The sequence below is a fragment of the Rattus norvegicus genome, chromosome 16 (assembly GCF_021556685.1).
Source record: "Rattus norvegicus strain SHRSP/BbbUtx chromosome 16, alternate assembly SHRSP_T2T, whole genome shotgun sequence".
Taxonomy (NCBI): Eukaryota; Metazoa; Chordata; class Mammalia; order Rodentia; family Muridae; genus Rattus; species Rattus norvegicus.
The window spans coordinates 69,055,405-69,066,898 of NC_141549.1; the positions used below are offsets into that span (position 1 = coordinate 69,055,405).

General features: G+C 44.3%; 1 protein-coding gene; it reads left to right on the forward strand.

Annotated features, from left to right (window-relative positions):
* Erich1 (glutamate-rich 1) overlaps positions 1-11,494 on the forward strand; it is a gene marked incomplete at its 5' end in the record, with an annotated part of 52,793,804 nt that overhangs the window by 38,184,845 nt on the left and 14,597,465 nt on the right.

The following is an 11,494-nucleotide window of genomic DNA, read 5'->3' on the forward strand; positions in this document are numbered from 1 at the left end:
GCAAATTCTGGAAAGTTCTCTATAAAAGCCCCTCTTGAAAGGAAGGGTACTGATGTCCTTTTCAGTCAGAGGAGACTGTTCTCATCAGCTAGGAGGACCGATGCACGAAGTCATTCCCAATTTCGTTCAACTAAGGTCCCCAGCAGCGGGTCGCTTTGGTCTCAGTGTCTTAGATTGGCAAGTCTGCTGCAAGTTCCTGGTGGCCATGGTGCTGGCATTACTTGGTGACAAAGTCAGTCCTCACTAATGCGATTCGACCCCTTATGAAAAGGTAGGGGCCCCCAGTTCCAAATACTACCAGTGTACATATTCAAATCCAGAATAGGTATGTTAGCCACGGCTAGGTGAAGAAAACCAGCACCTGAAGTTGTTTTCAACTTTTTATTTACCGGGTTAGTTGGTTTAGGGTTTTTGAGACAGGGTTTCAAGACAGTGTAGCCCTGGCTGTCTTGGACCTCGCTCTGTAGCTGGCCTCCAACTCAGAATGTTCTTGTTTCTATTTTATTATAGTATCTCACTACATAGCCCAGGCTGGCCTTGAACTCGTTATCCTCCTATCTCAGTCTCCTAAGTGCTACCTGTCTAAGGTAGAAATGCACTACCTAGCTTAAAGTAAGCTGTTTTGGTTTCTTGGGGCCCGGGGGATGTGGGGGGTTAGGGTTGTGTTTGTTTGCTTGCTTATTTTTTAACAGGACCACTGTGGCATTGTGGCACTGATCTTGGGACAATGTGGTGCTCAATGGCTGGAGGAAAAATGAACACTAATAATACTGCATTTAATTGCCCAAATTCGTTACTGTATGCTATCTCAATACAGACACAAATAAAAAGCATCATGTGCTTTCTGATTGATCCTTCCTGGGGCTGAATGATGGTCTTAGTTGGGGTTTTCCTGCTGTGAACAGACACCATGACCAAGGCAACTCTTCTAAGGACACATTTAATTGGGGCTGGCTTACAGGTTCAGAGGTTCAGTCCATTATCATCAAGGTGGGAGCATGGCAGCATCCAGGAAGGCATGGTACAGGAAATGGTGAGAGTTCTTCAGTTCATCTGCAGGCTGCTAGTGGAATACTTGATTCCAGGCAGCTAGGGTGAGGGTCTTAAATCCCACCCCCACAGTGACACACCTATTCCAATAGGGCCACACCATCTAATAGTGCTACTCCCTGGGCAAACTGTAATAATGGTAGACAGTCAGGAGATGTGTGGCTGATCCTTAGGAAAACAGAATTTGTGCAGCTGAGAAATAACCTTATAATTGCTGTCTGTGGTGCCGGGTATTGAATCCACAGCCATTGTGCTAAGTAGTTCATGTAGCCGGACCTAAAGAACATGCTCCACTCCAACAGGAATCTAAAATTTGAAGGTTTGACGGGGTTTTTTTAATTATTAAAGTAATAAGAAATTGGACCTGTTGTTGTGGGGCATTTCTATAATCCCAGCACTCAGGGGACTGAGATAGAAGGCTATGAGTTCAAGCCTACCCTGGGCTACATAGTGAGACACTCTAACTGGTGGGTTTTTGTTGATGTTGTTGTTGTTGTTGTTGTTGGTTGTTTGTTTGTTTTGTCAACTTAGCACAAACTAGAGAAGATGTCTCTGTCATATTGATCTATAAGCAAGTATCTGGCCCAGTGACATTTTCTAGACTAAAGATTGATGTGGAAGGGCCCAGTGCACTGTGGGATATGTCAGGTCTGAGCAGAGAGTCCTGGAAGGTACAAGAAAGGTAGGCAGAAGAGGAAGCCAGGAAGCAGTGCTCTTGCATGGCCCTTGCTTTAGTTCCTGTCTCAAATTCCTGCCCTAACTTCCCTTCCCAATGGACTGTCATCTGTAAGATGATAAAACCCTACCTCCGCAAGCTGGTTTTGCTCTCGGTGTTTTATCCTAACAACAGAAAGCAAACTAGGACAAAAAGAGAGAAAATTGTTGCAACAAGCTGTTACATGTTCTTGATGCTTTGTGCAGTTGTGAAGTCTGTGGTAAAACTATCCCATTGTAACTTCCACCACACTGAACTCTTAGACCTTTAGATCTCAGGCAGAATGTAACTGTGCCTAATGGTATCTTTTAGCTTTACTGCGGGGAGGGGGGCAGATAGAAAACTAGGGGAAAAATGTATCAGGTTGTAAAATAAGCCTAAGCAGTTCTCCAGGATCTCCTGCCAGTCGAGGGTGAGGTTAGATCATTTGATTTTTGTTTTGTTTTGTTTTTTGATTTTTCATTTATTATAAGTACACTGTATATTCAAGACACACCAGAAGAGGGCATAAGATCTCATTACAGGTGGCTGCGAGTCATCATGTAGTGGCTGGGATTTGAACTCAGGACCTCTGGAAGAGCAGTCAGTGCTCTTAAACTCTGAGCCCTCTCTCCAGCCCAGATCACTTGTTATATGGCAGATCTTTCCAGTTAAACAAAAATCCAGTAAGATGATAAACATGCCTTCCCTCCTCCACAGCAGCTTGGCACCCAAGGCAATGCATCACAAATCTAGATAGAGAATTTTGTTTGGAGTTTGGGGGTAGGGAGTGTGCACCCAGCTTTTGTCCAGTGGGGTAGATTTAAATGAAGAGGCGGCAGAGACAGGATGTTCACAGTGTTGTTGTTGTGTTTGTTTGTTTGTGTTTTACATTTCACATAGTGAAAAATGCACCCGGCTTAGGTTTATAGGGACTGAAATGATTCATACTGAAGAAAAAGAAGAGTGCTGGAGGGTGGAGGAAGAGGAGGAGACATGGAAAGAGAGAACAGGAGGTCTCTGTTGGTCATGAGGGAGCAGCAGCACTGGCCGAAGTGAAATTCCTCCCCAGGACTCCAGGCTGCTGGAGCAGAAGTTACCCAGGAAGATTCAAACAGCAAGTATTTGGGGAACATAGTCGGGGAAGTAGCCAGACTAGCATTAGAGATTTAGATGAGGGGTGATCCCCCAGTAACTGCGCAGAGCCTAATAAATAAATCATAGTTTGGGTCTCATTCATTTGAAGCTAGGCAGGGATAAGCACACTTCATATTATTTTACTGGGTTATTTACGAACCCAGAAGGTAACTACTCACAGAGGAATTTTTTTTTCTCCACCAGAGTCTCACTGGGTCCATGAACCACACTTAAGGCAGGTCCACGCGCAGTAGATGGCCAAAGCAAACCGAACTCAATGTCTGTCTGTTGTTGTTGTTGTAGTTGTTGTTGTTCTGGAGGTTTTGATTTCACAACGCTTTGTCTGAGCTTTTGTTTTGTTTTGTTTTTCCTTACAAAGCTTTTGCTTATAGATTATAGTTTCTGATCTCATTTTTATGGGTTTTCTGTGTGTACAAATATGTGCATCTCAGAGTATGTATATATCTCTTATGCTTTTTCTTTTGGCTCTTTTTTATACGCTCTGTATAGATGCATATGGGTGTGTTTCCTACGGATTTCCACCATTTAATTGCACTTGACTCTGTGACTCTGAATACTTTTAGAAACGTGCCATCCATAAACAGGGAGCAAAAAGAAAAAGACTCCCTTCCCATGTTTGCATGCCTTGAGGCTTTCTGCTGTCCTCCTCAATGTTCTGCCGGGAAGATTCTAGCACCTGAACACCTGGACTCAATTTACGGCCGATCATTATTTTGCCAACATCTAAAGAAACCATCTTGGTAATAGACTGTTCCAGGAATCCTGCCAGGACACAGATTTAAATAAAAAAACAGTGCTCCGGTGTCTACACGTTGTGTTGTCTGTATTTTCTATTTCTATTCTTTCCCGACAGCCTCAGAACCTATTGTCCTAAGCGAGTCCAGGGGCCTGCCTGTGCACATTGAAGCAACTCCTCCCATTCTCAGCAAATCATTTCCTACTAGGGAAGAGCCATGCTTCTCCATGTGCTAAGCCAAGCTGTGTGTATGGCTGTGTTCCTACAGCCAGTAAGTAGACATGGATGAGGATTTGGAGAACAAGCGAGCATCACTCTGCCAGGCAAGACCCAGGAGAAGTAGACAGGGTTTCCTAGCAGGCTGAGCCTGATGCTGTGAAACAGGTAAAACATGCCAGTGACTCCATGTTTTTGATCCCTGTCCCAGCTCTTTTGACCTTACATTTTTCCTAGCAGGACCCTAACTTTGGAAAAGGATACCTGCTTTGGCTTTTCTTCCCGTCTCCTTCATAACTATTACAGTCTGGCCTGGTTTTCAAGACAGTATCCCTTGCATCTGCAGGAGATGTTCCTTTCAGCATAGCCATGGAAACCTTCTCAAGTCCCACCGTGTTTGGGTCGTGAGTTAGCACACCTGACAGGTCCTTTGCTTTTCTTCAGGACTCCCAGAGCAATTCATAAAACCAACGAATCCTCCATCTTATTCAAATACCACAGCTACCATGGGCCCTGGAGCTTCTCCTTCTGCCTTCACTTCATCCCTGTCCTCCACAGAGCCATCCTTATCAGAGAGGCTTCCTCTTGTCAGAGACGAGAATGAATAGAAAGACTCACAGTGGGATGCTACTCAGAGAGTGAGAGGCCTCAGAGCAGTCCCTCAACCCTAAATGGGATGCCTCGCTCAAGCCTCTCTTCTCGGATCTCACGAATCTGTGTGGAAGAGGAGGCAGAAAGTCTCTAAGAGCCAGAGGTGATGGACGTTGCCAAGGAAACCGTCGGCTACACTCAACTGAGCTGATACATGTGTGAACTCACAGAGACTGTGTGGCACACATGGGGCCTGCAGAGGTTCAAGCCAGAAAGGGATCTCAGTGCTGAGAGACAGAGGAAGAGGAGGGCTCCCACCTAACCAAGAAGCTGTCTACACTTGACACCTGAGAACATATTGTTCTTTCTCACTAGGGATGGGATCTCGCTAGGTATATTACTCAAGCTTCAGGCTAAGCCCCATGTATGCCTTGCTCCAGTTGCCCAACCAACGACAAACTCGATGGTAGTTTTGTAGACTTTAGGCTTCATTTTGCTTCCTTTGGCCATTTTTTTTTTGTCTTGTTGATCTTTTGCCTGTGTGTTTTGTGTTTGGAGTGGTGATTTCTGTATGCTTCGTTGTTTGTTTTATAATGAGAGAGAAAGAGAAAGGGGACCATGGATTTGTGTGGTAGAAGGTGGGAGGGATCTGGAGGAGTTGGGGGAGGGGAAAGGTATGATCAGATGTATTTTTTTCAACTTAAAATTTTTTAAAAGTCAAAAAAAAGTACCCATAAAGAGTGCAGTAATGAAGTTTAAGGCCATAAATTATCTGGATCGGGCTATTTCTCTGACTGAGATTCTTTGCCTACCTCTTCATGTAGGCTGTCTCTACCCATATCTGTGTAGGCTCTTTGCTGTTAAATGCTAGAGAGGGTCTTTTCCCGAGCTGCTTGCACAGGTCACTCTCCACTTCTTGCCACACCAATATTAAAGTTACCTCCTGACAGAGGCTTTGCTTGAAGTCTTATTGAAACCACCCCTCCCCCACGCCTCAGTTCTTCTCCTGTTTCCCTTTTCTCATTCAGCATGGCGTTATGGCTTGTTCATTTTGTCTGTTTGCCCCACCAGAATCTTAAGTTTTCTGAGGGTAAAATGAAAAGCGTTCATACTTTCAAAATTCAGACACATTTAAGAAATGCAGCCTATTTTCTCTGAATCAAACATCGCAGAACACGGGTAATATAATGCATATATAATGGGCAATATAATGTCATAATAAGATAAATCATGCATTATGAAAATATGCTCAGTGGTAGAATGTAATGGTTTATATATGCTTGGCCCAGGGACTGACACTATTTGGAGGTGTGGCTTGTTGGAATAGGTGTGTCACTATAGGCATGGGTTTTAAGACCCTCATCTCAGCTGCCTGGAAGCCAGTCTTCTAGCTGCCTTCACAACAAGAGGTGAAACTCTCAGCTCCTCCAGCCCCTGGATGCTACCATGCTCCTGACTTGATGATATTGGACTGAACTTCTGAACCCGTAAGCCAGCCCCAATTAAATGTTATCCTTCATAAGAGTTGCCTTGGTCATGGTGTCTCTTCACAGCAAGAAAACCCTAAGTAAAACACAGAGGCCGGTGAATTTCTGTAAGTTTGCAGCCATCCAGGCATACACAAAGAAACCCTGTCTTAAAAACAAACAAACAAACAAACAAAAACCAACCACATTCAAAATTAATTTGGCAGTTTCTCAGAAAGCTGGGAATAGTTCTACCTCAAGAACCAGCTATACCACTCCTGGGCATATGCCCAAAAGGCGCTCCATCATCCCACAAAGACACATGCTCAACTATATCCATAGCAGCTTTATTTGTGATAGCCAGAAACTAGAAACAACCTAGAAGCCCATCAACTGAAGAATCGATAAAGAAAATGTGGAACATCTACAAAATGGAATACTATTCAGCTATTAAAACAAAGACATAATGAATTTTACAGGCAAATGGATGGAACTTGAGAATATCATCCTGAGTGAGGTAGCCCAGTCCCAAAAGGACATGCATGGTATATATTCACTTATAAGTGGATATTAGTCATAAAATACAGGATAATCACGCCACACTCTGCAGACCCAAAAAAGCTAAAAAAAAGAAGGAGGGCACAAGTAAGGATGCTGAATCTCACTTAGAAGGGGGAATAAAATAGTCATGAGAGGCAGATGGGTGGAGGGAACTAGATGGGAGTGGGGATGGGGAAGGGAATGCAGTGTTTCCAGATCAGGTGTGGTGAGGGACAGAAAAGATGGCCAGATGGCCATGAGAATGAATGGAAATCTGCAACTTATAGGGGTGGGGAGGTAGGGGCATCTCCAGGAAGTGACAGACAGCTGGCCCAAGAATCAACAGGGATGACCTTAGCTGTGACTCACAGCACTGGGGATATGGAACCTGAAGAGGCCACCTCCTGTAGCCAGGGAGGAACCCCAGTGGAGCGATAGGGACACCAGCCCAACCACGAAATTTTCAACTGAAGATTTTTCCTGCCTAAAAGAAATGCAGAGACAGAGGGTGGAGCAGAGACTGAGGGGATGGCCAGCCCAACTTGAGACCCATGCCATGGACAAGCACCAATCCCGGACAACATTAACGATATTTTGTTATGCTTGCAGACAGGAGTCTAGCCTAGCTGTCCTCCAAGAGGCTCCACCAGAACTGACTCAGACAGATGCGGAGACCCACAGCCAAACAATGAATGGAGCTTGGGGAGTCTTCTGGAAGAATAGGGGAGGAAGAATTGTGGGCTTTGAAAAGGAAAGGAACACCACAAGAAGGGTCACTAACCTGAACTCTTGGGGCTCTCAGAGACTGAACTACCAACAGAGAGCATACATGGGCTGGACTTAGGCCTCCCGGCACATATGGAATAAATGTGCTGCTCAGAATTTATGTGGGTCCTGAACAACAGGAGTGGGAGCTATCCCAAAAGCTGTTGCCTGTCTGTGAGATAGGTTCTTCTAGGTGAGCTGCCTTGTCTGGCCTCAGTGGGAAAGGATGGACCTAACCCTGCAGAGACTTGATGTGTCAGGGTGGTGGCTACCCAGGGGGGCCTCAACCTGTTTAGAATGAAAGGGGAGAGGGGATGGGGGAAGGATTGTGGGAGACAGTGACCAGGAGTGGGGCAATGAGAGAGATGAAAAGTGAAGAAGGAAGAAGAGGAGGAAGAGGAGAAGGAGGATGAGGGAAAGAAGAAGAAGAAGGAGGAGGAGGAGGAGGAGGAAGAGGAGGAAGAGGAAGAGGAAGAGGAGGAAGAGGAGGAAGAGGAAGAAGAGGAAGAAGAAGAAAAAGAGGAAGAAGAAGAAGAGAGAAGAAAGGAGAAAGGAGAAAGGAGAAGGAGATGAAGGAGAGGGAGAGGGAGGAGAAGAGGAGGAGGAGGAGGAGGAAGAAGAGGAGGAGGAGGAGGAGGATAGAAGAAATATCAAAACAACAACAAAAAAACAACAACAACAAAAGACTTCCTTGGAATTTTAGAGTTTTTATCCTCGCAGAATGGAATTACAAACACTTACCTTTCTTTCTTTCCGTACCCTTAAGCTCATAAGCTCTTGAAGAATGCCTTGAAAAGACTGTTGGATTCAAAGCAAGAGAGCAAGGATGGATGATCAAACTGCCGACTGAAGAGGACTCTTAGCCCCATTATTTCAAAGCCACTCCACAGCTGGGTGAAGGCTGAGAGCCAGGCTTTGAAAGTCCTCTAAGGGAATTTAAGGCCTCTCATCTAAGATCTCTCTGTGCTAAACCTAGAAAAGCATCAGTGAGAAATCCTCAGGGTCACTTGACTGAGAAGTGAAGCTCTTGGTAAAGCATCTTCCCACTCCACCAAGCCGCTCTTCCTTACTTACCTTCAAGTAGTATATCTCAGTTCCAAAGCAAATGTTCCTCCAGTGTTGTCACCTGGACCCTCCCACTTCTCCAGTCCAGAAGGACAGTCTAAGGTCCTTCTTAAAGACAAGGAAAAAAATAATGTATTGTTCTTTTCATTTCAAATAATAATGTTCTAACAAGTCTTATTGAAACATTCATCCAGCGTTAATCAGAGTCACTAATACAAAAGTCAAAAACCAAACAAAATATGTATGCCACAAAACCCTTGTGCCAGAATATTTGCTATTTCTCCTTGGAAAGAACGTGCCCACTGGTTCTGACTGACCAACAGATGTGGCCTCCACTGCTCAGAGGAGGTGGCCCATTGGGACTGAGGCAGTTTTAGGTCTCATGCACAGTGTCCAACCCTTCAGAAAACATATCCAACATCAGTCAGCAGGATCTAGAACCCTGAATTAAAAGGCCAAGTGCCATGCACTCAGGTACAGAAACCACACTAGGATTTGTGAATTAAATTAAACCAAACTGGATTGGGGGGAGGGGTTGTGTTTGTTGGTTGGCTGGTTTTTAGTTACGGAAAACAAGGCTTAAAGAGGACAAGTTAATTATTCCAAAATACTTTAACACCCAGCCTTGGTTTAGTGGTAAAGATCTATAATCCCAGCTACTCAGGAAGCTGAGGCAAGAGGAATGAATGTTCAGGCCGATCGGGGCTACACAGCAAGTTACAAGTCAGCACTTGGGGTGACTTGGTAAGACCGTTTCTCGAGTGCTTGTGTGTGTTTGTGTAGGCTGGGAACATAGCTTTGTCTTAGAGAACTGGCCTAGCACATGAGGCCTCCCTTCACTTAAGCCTCGGGAAACAGGTCTTCTCCAAACTACTTAAACACAAAACATTTTGATGTACGTGGGCACTGTTGAGGTGTTTTGGACAGCAAGAAAAGTGACATGGTAGTCCTTTTCCGTGTGACCAGGATTCCCATTTGGCTCTCCATTCTAAGTAATAATAGTATCAATAATATTGATAATAGTATCGATCACAGGCACGTCCTAACATTGTAGTGCTTGATGTTGCCACCTTCCAGTTTGAGTGAAATTTAGAAGCCTTACCTCACTTCACCTGCTCTGTTGAGTACTTTTGCTTTTTGTCAATTACTGTGACCTAACACCATGACCGAGACAACCTATAAAAGAAAACATTTAATTAGACTTGTAGTTTCTTGAGGATTATGTAGACTTCATAACCATGATGGTGGAGAGAAATGGCAGCAAGTAGGCAGCCATGACACTGGAACAGTAGCTGAGAGCTTACATCTGATCCTCAAGTATGAGACAGAGAGCAAGTTAACTGGGAATGGTGTGGGCTTTGGAAACCTCAAAACCCAACGCCAGTGATAAACCTCTCACAACAAGGCCACACCTCCTAGTCCTTCTCAAACAATTCCACAAACTGGAGATCAAGCATTCAAATATGTGAGCCTATGGGGGCCATTCTTGTTCAAACCACTCCACCTGCTTCAGCCCTTTACAAGTTATAATTGCTTTAGTCTTCTGTGTGATCTAATGTACCCAGGGGTTGGGAGAACACACCTATGGTAAAGATTCTACAAGGCTGCAGGATTAGAACTTCACAAAAGGCCAAGAAGGTCATAAGACAGCACCCAAAGTCTATAACAAAGCTTCCCTTGCTTTGCTGGAACCCACTACTTAATTTTTCTACCAACGAATCTGAAAAACGCCTTGCCTTACAACTTTGTTTTGTTCTATAGCTGCAAAAACTTTGTGAGATCATTTTCACGTTGGAACACATCACTTAGGACAACCAGAAACATGTCCCCTGTCCCTGATCAGCCAACAGAAATGAAACAACTCAGAGAGAGGTGAGAGTTCTGTTCTGTGTCATTTAGAGTCACAATAAGTAACAACATCATACATGTTGCGTTTATTACCAAGCATCAGGTTCAGAGGAAACTCCACTCCCCCAAATCCTGGAGTCTGTTCCCCTCTACCAAAGGATCCATTTCTTCCTCACTGTCAGAAGGGACTAAAGGCTATATGTGGTGTCTGTTGGCAGATCAAAACACACGCCGGTCTCCAGGTTCATTCACTATCTGTGTCTCTTCCTCCCCCACCCCCTACTCTAAACTTCTCCAGCTTATGGGCTTCCCTTCCCCCCAGCTTCTCATTCCCATGGAACCCTGGTATTTTGGCTATGTCTCTTGGCCCCCTCTCTTTTTGTCCCTTTCTCTTCCTCTATTGCTTTCCTGCTCCTCTTGTGGCCTACTGCAGTCTGCTGGCCATGTTTAATCTACTCCTTTCTCTCAGTGTTCTGGACTCTTCCAGACACCTCTGACTGTATTATCCCTCATATCTACACAACAAAAAGGTTCCCCTCAGTCATCCCTTGGAATTGTCATGTCTTCAGTTTATACACCAGGCATAAGCTAAAGCTTCAGAGGTGACGAACTTCTCAAGTGCTATGCATAGCTTTCTGACCACACAGTCTTGCCTTCCTCCACAGATTCCAAAACTTCTGTTATCATTTAGACAACTTTTAAAACCCATTCTGTAGGCTTCCTGGTACCAGTGTCTCTTGGTTTTACTTTACCAGAACCTGTCATGTGATTTCTCCTTTATTCCTAAGGAACATTTTACCAGGGTCTACGTTTCTAAGTGACCCCCCCCAAGCACTTAGAAGAATACTATACCATTTCCTTTGACTATATGATGTCTGATAGGAATCTGCTCCTGTTTGAGTTCATTTTCTCTGTAGCCAAAGTTTTTCTTTCTCTGATACTTTTTTTTATTTTTTTTAACTCAGATTTTCATTTTTTTCAGTTAGGATGGCCTTAGTGTGGCTTTCTGTGAGTTTTGTCATATAAGTGACCTATTGTCCCATCAACAGTGTAGTGATACTCTACCTGATGCAGATTCTGATGTGTCTGCTCTCCTCATGTGGGTGGAAATGTTCCTGGCTCTCTATTCAGTCCCATTTTTTTTTCTCAACGTAACCTGGTGCTGTTACACAGGGCTGTGTGAAGTTTGTAATCTTGTCAGGGAATTGTATCCCTTTATCCAGCCTCTTAGGACCTTGCAATTTTGTAATTAGGGGCTTTGTAGAAGGATACTTTTCTCCTTGAAAGCAGTGGATGCCACCACCTTTTAAAATTAGTCACAGTTCAATATTGGGGCTCACATTTGTAATCCCAATGGAGAAGGTA